General features: G+C 41.9%; 1 non-coding gene across 1 annotated transcript; it reads left to right on the top strand.

The window, feature by feature from the left end:
• The first annotated feature begins 6,092 nt into the window (after positions 1-6,092).
• On the top strand, positions 6,093-6,163 carry trnag-ccc (transfer RNA glycine (anticodon CCC)). The gene has a single exon. It is a non-coding gene; the product is annotated as a tRNA-Gly (tRNA).
• Positions 6,164-8,391: the final 2,228 nt, after the last annotated feature.

Raw genomic sequence — 8,391 nt, forward strand, 5'->3', positions numbered from 1 at the left:
CCAAATACTAATAGGATCCTTGTCACTCAGGGATACTGATGTGAATCTGATGTTTTCATCTTCTGTATAGCATAGAATTGACAGAAATACACTGTGACAGCTGTGAGATGCTCCTTGATCACATTTATCTTGTTGATGTCCTTATCCACAATTGCCAGCTCAATCCAATTGATGCAGGATACCACTATCTCAACAAACAGTCCTGCAATCTCATCCAAAATCTCAGTGGTCTCATTCCTCAACTTGGCACAGAATATAGCCCTGCCTTCAACAAAATTGTCTTGCACCATCAGCTGATACAGAGTGCAGCATAAATGTTGATTTCGAATGACCCATCAGTGAGTAGCAGATCCTCCAGATGGGATTTCATTGTTGGCGTCATGAATGCAATGAACAGGATGCAGTTCTCATGACTCTTTTCCAGCGTATCACATATGGCATCCGTGTTGTCATAACCTGTTTTATGCAGGAAAGTAAATTCCTGAACATACTATAGGAACATCAAATTGAATAAACCTGGTTGGCAAGGTCCAATAACTGACTGCCACAGGGGTCAGTGCTGAGATCTCAATATTTTTGTTACAATTCCTGCATAAAACCTTAATAAAGGACAAAAGGTTTGGTGGCTCAATGTGATCATGGCACAAAGCTAAGTAGAAAAGTTAGTAGTGAAGAAGACATCAGAAGATTATAAAATGACATAGATAGGTTAAGCGAGTGGATAAAGATCAGGCAAATGAAGTACAACATGAAAAATGTGAAATTGTCCATATTTGCAAAAAGTAGCATATTATCTGAGTGGTGAGAGATTGTAAGCTGTGAGAAGCAGAGGGATCTGGGTGTCCTCATGCATGAATCACAAATCGTTAGTTTGCAAGACAGTGGCAGATCAGGGAGGGAAGAAATGAAATTGAGCAATCGATGGTCATAGATTCAGATCCACAGCAAAGGAATGGACAAGTTGTAGAACCAGGGAATTTCTCACAGATAACAAACTGTTTCACTTGAAGTTTGACATTGCAGATGAAAGCTCAAAACTATTCACCCCAAACAGAACTTCACTGATTTCAAGATTCAGATTCTTCTGGTGGAGCCTGCTGCTGGATAGTTTAAAAAATTGTGCCACTAAGTGAGTAACCAATAAGTGAGTGTTTATGGTACACAATGATGTCAATACACAAGTAAAGGTATATGATGCTGTCACCATGCCTGCTTTGGACCTGTGAAAATCACTGCTGCCCCCAGTGGATGGGCTGGCAGTGGTTCTGTAATGATGGAACAGATGGGATAAACTGTGTGTCTGCAGGTGGATGCAATGTGAACTATCTAATCAGCATTAATGGACTGAGCTTTAGATAAATTGACCTATTATTTTGAATGGAGACAACAGTTGTAGACTCTGCTGCTAAAATTGCTAAATAATTTATTTGATTGTTGAACCACAAATTATATCAATCAGTAGGACCAACAAGAACAACTTGCATCTAAATAGTGTTTTTAGCATACTAATACAATCCAAAGCATTTCTCAATAGCATTATCAAACAAATTTGATAGCAAATCACAAAGGAAGATATTGGAACAAATGTCCTAAAATTTGGTCAAGAAGGTTGGTTTTAAGGAGTGGCAAAAAGGATCAGGGAAGAGAAGAAAGGCAGGTAGTTTAGACAGAGAATTCCAGAACTAAGGATCTATGCAGCTAAGGGCACAGTTGCTTATGGAAGAGAAACCACAATTTTGACGACATAAATTAGAATTACACAGATGTGTTAGAGAGTTGTAGATACAAAGGAGGTTTAAAAGACAGCAAAGGCTGAAGAACTGCATGTATGAATTTCAAAACAAGAATAAGGATTTTCAAATCAAGACTTTATTGCACTAAGTGAAAATGTGGTTTGTGAGCATTGAGTGATGGGTGAACAGGTCTGAGTGCAAGTCAAGACAATGACAGCAGAATTTTGGATTAACTCAGGTTTATGGAACATAGAAGACTGGAGGCCAGGCAGGAAAGCATTGGAACAGTCAGGTGTAGTGATAACAATACATGGATGTGGATTTCTGGTGAAACAGTGACAAGAAGTGGAGTGGAACCTCAGTACTGCATCTGCTTCTAACATCCTTTGTTAATACACAGTCTTATAATTATATCAGCTCTTCCTTGAGGTTTCTTTCCTGCTTAGTTGATGCTCTGTAACAACAAGCTGATAAAAACAAATCTTTTTTATCTTATTGAGATGGTGTGAGGCTAACCCAAATCAACAACCTGCTCTGAACACTCTGCTCACATTTTGAAGTAATGATATATTCCAATACTGCAGCTGAGATAATCCAAAACAATTTACAATATTCTTAAGTAAATAATTCACAATATAACCAGCGATATATCCCTTTCTTGTTGTGTTCTGTCACTTTGTATATGTATATTTATCTGCATAAATCCATTAATGTAGATACTTTTAATCAACATGTGCACACATGTTATGACACAGATGGGACTTGAACATGGGTCTTCTGACCTAGAGGTAGGGACACTACCACAGCATCCACGAATCCTTAATGCCATTAGTGTAGAACATTTGGACTAGTGTGAAGCACATGGCAAGGATTTGTGATGACCTTGTTAGGTCTGCCTATCTTAGTTGAAGCAGGTCCAGAAAACAACCCCATTTTGGGAAGGAGCAATGTTATTGGGTTATCATCGGTCCTAGGAAATAGAAGTTCAATAAGTTGCAACTGATTGAAATACCACTTCGGTGTTTGACTAAATGTTGTTATGCTACATTTTAAAAATGTTCAAAATCACACAACATCAGGTTCTAGTCCAACAGATTTATTTGGGAGTACAAGCTTTCGCAGTGCTACCCCTTTGTTAGGTAGCTAGTCAGCAGCGCTTTGAAAGTTTGTACTTCCAAATAAATCTGTTGGACTATAATCTGGTGTTGTGTAATTTTTAACATTGTCCATCCCAGTCCAACACCAACACCTCCACATCATTTTTAAAATGTGATAAATTAATTAACACCACTTCCAAATGTTGCCTGTCTTTGTGTTCCAAGTTCACGATGAATGGCAATTCATAATGGGAGTTCTTGGAAGGATTTTCAATGAGCAGATGAATGATTAAAGGACTGATATAGATAAGATGAATGGCAGGTATCTATTCCCTAAGCTGGGAGATTTCAGGACAAGGGGCATACCTGCAAAGTGAGAGGAGAAAGATTTAACAAAGACACGGGGCAATTGTTTTCCACAGAGAGTGGTTCCTCTGAGGAATGAACTTCCAGAGGAAATTGTGGAGGCAGATACAGTTACAACATTTAAAAGACATTTAGATAAATACATGAATATGGAAGTTTATGGGCCAAGTGCAGACTGGTAGGACTAGTTTAGTTTGGGATTATGATCAGCATGGACTGGTTGAACCGAAGGGTCTGTTTTCGTGCTATATGACTCTACAATTGTTTCCTGTAAAGGAAAAGAAAATGGTCTCAGTCTGTCATTTGTTATATCTCATACCTGATGAAGCTCCATAATATCAGGGCACCACCAGCATTTGGAGCATCAATTCAAATGGATAACCTGGTCAAGTGCCTCACCTTCATTGCCTTCTCTTCATTCCCGACTCAGGCGACTGACTGTGTGGAGTTTGCACGTTCTCCCCGTGTCTGCGTGGGTTTCCTCCGGGTGCTCCGGTTTCCTCCCACAGTCACAAAGATGTGCAGGGTCAGGTGAATTGGCCATACTAAATTGCCCGTAGTGTTAGGTAATGGGTAAATGTAGGGGTATGGGTGGGTTTCGCTTCGGCGGGTCGGTGTGGACTTGTTGGGCCGAAGGGCCTGTTTCCACACTGTAATCTAATCTAATCTAATCTAATCTCTTCTCTGCTATCTTCATGTCAGTGTGATTGGTTCCTAATGGGGACCAGCCAGGAAACTGATGTCAAAAGTCAGCCATGATCACAAGGAATGTGGTGCGGTTGCACATTTATAAATGAATAGCTCTTGTAGTTTATAAAAATAATTGATGGGTGCAGCGGAAAACAATCTCAATGGCACTCGCAACTTGGGAATTTAGCCAGAGAGTCCACATACTCTCTTTTCAGTGGAAAAATGTAATTAATTTCATGACCTTGGCAAACAATCCATTAATCATCTTCCTTATGCATTCATCTGCATTTGACAGCAAGATCCTCAATATATATGTAGTAGTGCCTTGCCAAGTTCCAAAAGCAAACAGTTAAAGATTGTGGTCATTTAGACAGTTACTGGTAATGTGTGGCTGCTAGCTGCAGCAGGTTGTGCATCTTTTTTGAGACACATTTTCCTCGGAAGCTGCAGACAATTACCAGCTCCTGACATGACGTCAGTCTCCAGAGAGCTCAAGAAAACTCAGCCTCCTTCTGTAAACCACAAGATGTGGGGAGACTTCGTCCTGTGGTTGACTCTCCAATGTAACTCCCTCTGGTGCACTTCACTCTTATTGATCTCACCATTGCACTCTGTCAGATGGACTGTGGTGATCTTCTGCTTTTTGTGACCTGTCGCACACCTCCAAATCTGTAGCAGGTAGTGCTGGAGCCAAGAAACAGAAAAAAATAATTGACTACATGTTCGATGAAATGCTTTACATAAATGCAACCGTCCAAGACAAAAGACTATGACATGATTCCTGTCCTGATCTTGCCAGTTTGAAAGCCAACAAAGTTGAATGATTTTTCATTCTTCAACTGATTGCCCAAGGTTTACCAGAGGAACCCAGACGGCACCTGCTACAAGTGATATTTTATTCCGGTGAGCCAAACACAACTTTAAAAATATGCAGCTGAACTTGTTTGAATTAAAGTTAATGGCAATTTGCAATCCTTTTATTCAGTCAACATTGCCACTGGCAAGGTCAGCATTGATTGCTCACTCTGAATTGCCCTTCAAGTGGTGGTGATGAGCCATTTCCTTGAGCTGCAGAAGCCATTGTGGTGTAATTGATCCCAGACTAGTGTAAGAAATGGAGTTCCAAGTATTTGAACAATGATGTGTTAACAATTCAGGTATGTCTGGGAGGGGAATTTGTAAGAGGTGGTACTCCCATGCACATGATGCTTTTGTCCATCTAGTTTGCCAATGGCCTTGATTTGGAGGTTGCTGTCGGTGTGGTGAACTCAAGTGGTGTTTTGAGTGAATATTTAAGATGATAGACGTACGTTTCTTATTCATTGCAGAATCCCTACAGTATGGAAGCAGGCCATTCAGCCCATTGAGTCCACACCAATCTTCCGAGGAGCATCCCACCCAGACACAACACCCCTACTCTATCCCTGTAACCCTATATTTCCCATGACTAATGCACCTAGCCCACACATCCTTGGACACTATGGGAAATCTAGCATGAGCAATTCACCCAAACTGCACATCTTTGGAGTGTGGGGGGAAACTGGAGCAGCCGGAGGAAACCCACACGGAAACAGGAAAAATGTGCCCACTCCACACAGACAGTTGTGTCCCTGGCGCTGTGAGGCATCAATTCTAACCACTGAGCCATCGTGTTTCCCCTGCTCTTGGGTTGAGTTGAGCTTCTTAATTGTTTTTGGAACTGCTTATCCAAGCGAGTGCAGAATATCCCAACACAATTCTCACCTGTGCCTTGTTGATGATGGACAAGCTTTTAGGAGTCAGGGGATCTCATGAGGTTGTTATAGCACACTCCCATTCAATAATAAAATCTTTGACTTTGGCAAACATAGTTTTCACTGACACTAAAACTGCTTCTACTAATCCAAATGTGAACATGATGCAGATGCGTTGCTCTCCTAATAGACACGCAACCCAGTCATTCTGGGAGGTTAATTCCTCCCTTTTTCTCTCACTCTGAAACATTCCCCTCCCTCTGTCACATTCCCCTCTCTCTCTCACATTCACTTTCTCCCTCTCTGTCACATTGCCCCCTCCCTGTCACATTCCAACCCTCATTCTGTTGTATTTCCCACTCCCCATCTCTGACTCTCTCTTTCTCTATCACACTTCCCCTTTTTCTCTCTCTCCCTCCATCATATGCCTCTCCTTTTGTCACATTCATCCTTTCTCTGTCATCCTTTCTCTTGCTTCGCTGGTGTAGTGGTATCATGCAAGATTCCCATTCTTGCGACCCGGGTTCGATTCCCGGGCGGCACACTGACTATTTTGAGAAACAAACTTGTAAGGAGATCTCACCTATCTGTAAGAATAATAGGGTAGTTATGGTAGGGGATTTTAACTTTCCAAACATTGACTGGGACTGCCGTAGTGTTAAGGGTTTAGATGGAGAGGAATTTGTTAAGAGTGTACAAGAAAATTTTCTGATTCAGTGTGTGGATGTACCTACTCGAGAAGGTGCAAAACTTGACCTACTCTTGGGAAATAAGGCAGGGCAGGTGACTGAGGTGTCAGTGGGGGAGCACTTTGGGGCCAGCGACCATAATTCTATTCATTTTAAAATAGTGATGGAAAAGGATAGACCAGATCTAAAAGTTGAAGTTCTAAATTGGAGAAAGGTCAATTTTGATGGTATTAGGCAAGAACTTTCAAAAGCTGATTGGAGGCAGATGTTCGCAGGTAAAGGGACGGCTGGAAAATGAGAAGCCTTCAGAAATGAGATAACAAGAATCCAGAGAAAGTATATTCCTGTTAGGGTGAAAGGGAAGGCCGGTAACTATAGGGAATGCTAGATGACTAAAGAAATTGAGGGTTTGGTTAAGAAAAAGAAGGAAGCATATGTAAGGTAGAGACAGGATAGATTGAGTGAGTCCTTAGAAGAGTATAAAGAAAGTAGGAGTATACTTAAGAGGGAAATCAGGAGGGCAAAATGGGGACATGAGATAGCTTTGGCAAATAGAATTAAGGAGAATCCAAAGGGATTTTACAAATATATTAAGGACAAAAGGGTAACTAGGGAGAGAATAGGGCCCCTTAAATATCAGCAAGGCGGCCTTTGTGTAGAACCACAGAAAATGGGGGAGATACTAAATGAATATTTTGCATCAGTATTTACTGTGGAAAAGGATATGGAAAATATAGACTGGAGGGAAATAGATGGTGACACCTTGCTAAATGTCCAGATTACAGAGGAGGAAGTGCTGGATATCTTGAAACGGTTAAAGGTGGATAAATCCCCAGGACCTGATCAGGTGTAACTGAGAACTCTGTGGGAAGCTAGAGAAGTGATTGCTGGGCCTCTTGCTGAGATATTTGTATCAGTGATAGTCACAGGTGAGGTGCTGGAAGACTGGAGGTTCGCAAACGTAGTGCCACTGTTTAAGAAGGGTGGTAAAGGCAAGCCAGGGAACTATAGACCAGTGAGCCTGACCTCGGTGGTGGGCAAGTTGTTGGAGGGAGTCCTGAGGGACAGGATGTACATGTATTTGGAAAGGCAAGGACTGATTCTGGATAGTCAACGTGGCTTTGTGCGTGGGAAATCATGTTTCACAAACTTGATTGAGTTTTTTGATGAAGTAACAAAGAAGATTGATGAGGGCAGAGCAGTAGATGTGATCTATATGGACTTCAGTAAGGTGTTCGACAAGGTTCCCCATGGGAGACTGATTAGCAAGGTTAGATCTCATGGAATACAGGGAGAACTAGCCATTTGGATACAGAACTGGCTCAAAGGTAGAAGACAGAGGGTGGTGGTGGTGGTGGTGGAGGGTTGTTTTTCAGACTGGAGGCCTGTGACCAGTGGAGTGCCACAAGGATCAGTGCTGGGCCCTCTACCTTTTGTCATTTACAGAAATGATTTGGATGCGAGGATAAGAGGTACAGTTAGTAAGTTTGCAGATGACACCAAAATTGGAGGTGCAGTGGACAGCGAAGACGGTTACCTCAGATTACAACAGGATCTGGACCAGATGGGCCAATGGGCTGAGGAGTGGCAGATGAAGTTTAATTCAGATAAATGTGAGGTGCTGCATTTTGGGAAAGCAAATCTTAGCAGGACTTATACACTTAATGGTAAGGTCCTAGGGAGTGTTGCTGAACAAAGAGACCTTGGAGTGCAAGTTCATAGCTCCTTGAAAGTGGAGTCGCAGGTAGATAGGATAGTGACGAAGGCGTTTGGTATGGTTTCCTTTATTGGTCAGAGTATTGAGTACAAGAGTTGGGAGGTCATGTTGCGGCTGTACAGGACATTGGTTAGGCCATTGTTGGAATATTGCGTGCAATTCTGGTCTCCTTCCTATCGGTAAGATGTTGTGAAACTTGAAAGGGTTCAGAAAAGATTTACAAGGATGTTGCCAGGATTGGAGGATCTGAGCTACAGGGAGAGGCTGAACAGGCTGGGGCTGTTTTCCCTGGGGCGTTAGAGGCTGAGGGGTGACCTTATAGAGGCTTACAAAATTATGAGGGGCATGGATAGGATAAATAGGCAA

Source organism: Chiloscyllium plagiosum, unplaced genomic scaffold (genome assembly GCF_037043375.1).
Source record: "Chiloscyllium plagiosum isolate Xiang-an unplaced genomic scaffold, Cpla_swu_hap1 HiC_scaffold_2, whole genome shotgun sequence".
Lineage (NCBI taxonomy): Eukaryota > Metazoa > Chordata > Chondrichthyes > Orectolobiformes > Hemiscylliidae > Chiloscyllium > Chiloscyllium plagiosum.